This window comes from Cupressus sempervirens, chromosome 1 (assembly GCF_028749045.1).
Source record: "Cupressus sempervirens isolate cs-2001-9-10 chromosome 1, ASM2874904v1, whole genome shotgun sequence".
Lineage (NCBI taxonomy): Eukaryota > Viridiplantae > Streptophyta > Pinopsida > Cupressales > Cupressaceae > Cupressus > Cupressus sempervirens.
The window spans coordinates 290,563,209-290,567,167 of NC_143118.1; the positions used below are offsets into that span (position 1 = coordinate 290,563,209).

The 3,959-nt window shown below is 35.1% G+C and overlaps 2 long non-coding RNA genes across 2 annotated transcripts; both read left to right on the top strand.

The window, feature by feature from the left end:
- The first annotated feature begins 723 nt into the window (after positions 1–723).
- LOC149577243 (uncharacterized) lies at positions 724–1,054 on the top strand. Its single transcript, XR_016364579.1, has 2 exons — positions 724–867; positions 988–1,054. It is a non-coding gene; the product is annotated as an uncharacterized LOC149577243 (long non-coding RNA).
- Positions 1,055–2,051: 997 nt separating this feature from the next.
- LOC149577244 (uncharacterized) lies at positions 2,052–2,396 on the top strand. The gene is made up of 3 exons (XR_016364582.1): positions 2,052–2,122; positions 2,214–2,279; positions 2,368–2,396. It is a non-coding gene; the product is annotated as an uncharacterized LOC149577244 (long non-coding RNA).
- Positions 2,397–3,959: the final 1,563 nt, after the last annotated feature.

The following is a 3,959-nucleotide window of genomic DNA, read 5'->3' on the forward strand; positions in this document are numbered from 1 at the left end:
AATATGTAGTTCAATAGACTTGCAATGTCTTGTGTTCATTAAATTGTCTTCATCTAAAGGATAGTTTCATCAACTCTCTTATAGTTACTACAATTGTTTCAAAGTGATGTGATATAGGATGCATGTTGGTAATTATCGCATTTGATGATGTCAAACAAATATGTTTGCCTGTTCATTTCTCATGTTCTAGTAAAACTATAGGAAATGTCAAATGACCTCACGTATTTGTTAAAATTGAAAATATTTTATATGGCTATAGGCATTCATTAGAATAAATTATTGAACAATGAAGGCCATAGAATTCATCAACATGCTTGGTCCATAGTCCAAAACCAACATTCTATTTGACTTAATTTCCTTGGAGACCTAATAAATATATATTCAATTCAAAATATTTTCTGAAAGAAAACTATTTTGAATACAAATCTTGAAGTGACATAGTTGACTTCATTAGGAGATTGGCAATATAGACCATTATTTTGTAATGCATGTAGATATAAGGGCATATGCACCGAGTTGTGGTGCCAAAAAAGTGACAAGCCTTTTTTTTTTTCATTTTTCAATAGCGCGCACGTGCTATTGTGTGTACGCACTATGGTTCGGGTTATCCAAACCATAGTGCATACGCGCTATAGTGCGTACACACAATAGCGCGTACGCACAATAGCACGTATGCACTATTAAAAAGAAATTTTTTTTTATAAATGATGGGCTGCACACCTGCGGCCCATCATATTAACAGTGATTTTTACTGTTTATAAGGGCAGCACGCACGCGAGTTGGAAAACAATTCATTTTCAACATCCCTTGCCAATATGCCTCCTCGTCGACAAAATCCAAGATCACCAGCATGCCGACGCCGACGCCGTATGTAATCTAAACTTGACTTTGCATTATTTTATATGTTTTTCATATTGTTTTATAGGGTTTTTACAATTTTTATTTAGATTTGTTTATTCATTTGGATTTCAATTGATTCTTTATCAGGAAATGTCCATAATCAACCGGCAAATCCACAAAACCCTTAAGAACCTGAAGAACCTCAAAACCAAAATCCACAAAACCCTCCTGAAGAACAACAAATTCCACAACTCGAACCAATTCCAAGACCTCCACAGGCACACAAGAAAATATATTAAATGAAATTGAGATAGGCAAAATTGAATTAGAAGGACTCATTGGTCGGTTGAAACAAGCTAGACAAACCAATCCAATGAGGGCTCAATTGGCATCATCCCTCGAATCCATTAAGACCCAGATAGCCTTAGTTACTGGTCAGTTAGATGTTTGGCGGGTTAAGAGGGAAGAACAAAAAAGATTTTATGCAAATAAATTGTCATATGAAGATGTTAAAAAAAAAAGAAATACCAAAAGGTTCAATATGTGCATTATTTAGAAAACCCGGTGAGAAAAATACTGTTAGAGAGGGTACTAAACGGTTCCCCATCCATTGGTGTATACATGATGCTATGAGAAATCATTTTTGGGATAGATGGTGGATGGTTTTTGATGCCCCTCCTTGCAACAATCATGAGGTCCCAATGTATTTTTTGAAGAAATTGTATTGTGGGTTTGTCCTTGGGGAGATCCCCAATTATTTTGATCTATTAGACTCCCAGGGTAGAGGTGGGGGGTCATCATTCGAGAGGCCGGGAGCACCTCGTGACCCTAATGTAGTTAGAGCACCTATGGTCAAGCCACAGCGTGAGCATGTGACTATTCCTTCAGTTGTGAAGGAACATGTAGAGGCCAGCACTCTAGGGACCATTAATGCTTTGACGCAGACCCTCATCCATTCCACGGGCCCATTAGTTGAGGGGGAGCCTTCTGTGCGTCGTGGTCACATGTGCACTTCATGCGGATCCCTATGCACATTTGGCACTCATGCTGGAGATGCCGCAGATGATGGGCTTGTCACTGATCAGTTCTTGAATGAAACATTTGGCATTGACACACAGGTAAATTACAATTATAATTTACTAATTTGATCACATTTCATATGTATAGTGAATGATTAATTAATTAGCATCTATTGACATTGTTCAAAATTTAGGGTCAGAGTGTTGCCGAGCCTAGCAGCGATGCTCCGGCCCCATTTTTTGTCCCCTCCACGAGTCCAGAGGTATGTATCGATTAAATAATTTAAATTAATACATATATTTATTAAGTTATAATATTAAGGATTGACAAAAAAAATTATGCATGTGCATCAGTTCTCCACATGACCCTCAACCTTTAGTATGGACTCAGAGCATAGACATCGTACGAGCTTCGTACAGGTACAGTTGTTTCATGTTAATTTAATTCATTTGATTATATTTGTTTCATGTTTCATGTTACATGTAACGTGTATTGTATGACATGCAGCTCATGACGTCGGACACACCTCCTCATCTCCGATATTCTGTTGATCATGGAGTGGCTGCAGCTATGGCTAGCTCACAGCCATTGACTGAGGTATGAAAGAATTTTCTTCATTTTAGTTGTTGTTTATAATAGTTAGTCTCAAAATTTCTAATGTTATTTATAAGTGATTATATTTATTGAATTTTTGTAGGGTCTCGTCACGCCTGATCATCCACGAGCCTTCGAGGTGGACGTACAGAGTGACTATTTGATGGCGGTAAGAAAATAATTGATTTTGTGTGTACATATATTTGATTTCAACGTATAATAAATACTGATTCATATCTACTTTTTTTGTATCAGCTCGAGTTGGAGAAGAGCCTCAACAAGAGGACGAGCGAGCATGTTAGGAGGACCCTATCATCTCCACCATCTCCCTTGACATGATGACAAAAGACGTCAAGAGATTTGTTTCCTTCCCCTCGTGGGAAGGAAAAGATATAGTCGATCTAGACATATATATATAGGCATCAGTGGACATATTCGATACACATTTGATGCATATGAAATTTTATATTTGATGTATGACATTTATTTGATGTATGACATTATTCGACTTATGACATTATTGGTTAATATATGATATGTTTCTTCATATGCGACATTATTGGTTATCGTAATATATTATGTGTTTGTTAATGTACATGACATTATTGGTTATCATTTTATATTATATGTTTGTTCATGTATGACATTAAATAAGATATGTTCGTGTATGACATTAAATTAGATATGTGCATGTATGACATTAAATTCAATACCTAATATGTTCAAAACTTTGATAGAATATTGAGTAACAATAAAATTTATCACTATTTAAGCATAAGTTAATCATTTTCAATATGTCATCGTCATATGATTTATGATCTTGTTCATGCTTAAAGTTTTCCTTCTCTATCATTTGTTTATCAAGTTTAATTCAATACCTAATTAGTTTGAATTTTTGATACAATATTGATTAGCAATAAACTTTATTAGTCAAGATCGATTAGGACCTCCGGGCAATAAACTTTATCAGGAAATATTCGTGGACCTCCAGGCAATTGGTCACCTAAATGAGAACCTTGAGATTTATTAGGAACTCCATGAAAAAAATTAGTAGCTTGAGAAGCTCTCCATTTGTTAAGGTTCAATACATAACCACCATTCTTTATCATCAATTAAAAAATGTCAGAGATAGTAGAGAAAAGATGGATTATTTGCAAAAAAAGTCATTTTAAATATCATAAATGTAACATAATCACTGATAGTTTTATGTGTTTTCATACATTAATGATTGTGACATAATCACCAGTTGATTGGAATGCGTTTTTATTATTCTATAGTAACTAGATTAAGGTAAAAATAAAAGTTTAATAAATAGTTGTTATTATTCTTACATTGTTGGAAACAGGGGCAGCGTGAAGGATCTCTGATATTTTCCAAAATGTTGTTCCCAAATACACACAATGCCACCAAAGACTCCAAACTTGGATTTACCTTCACCAATTGTTTCCTCCACCTCTACACACCTTAAAAAACTTCAACCAATATGTTTCTAAGGTTTCCAAACC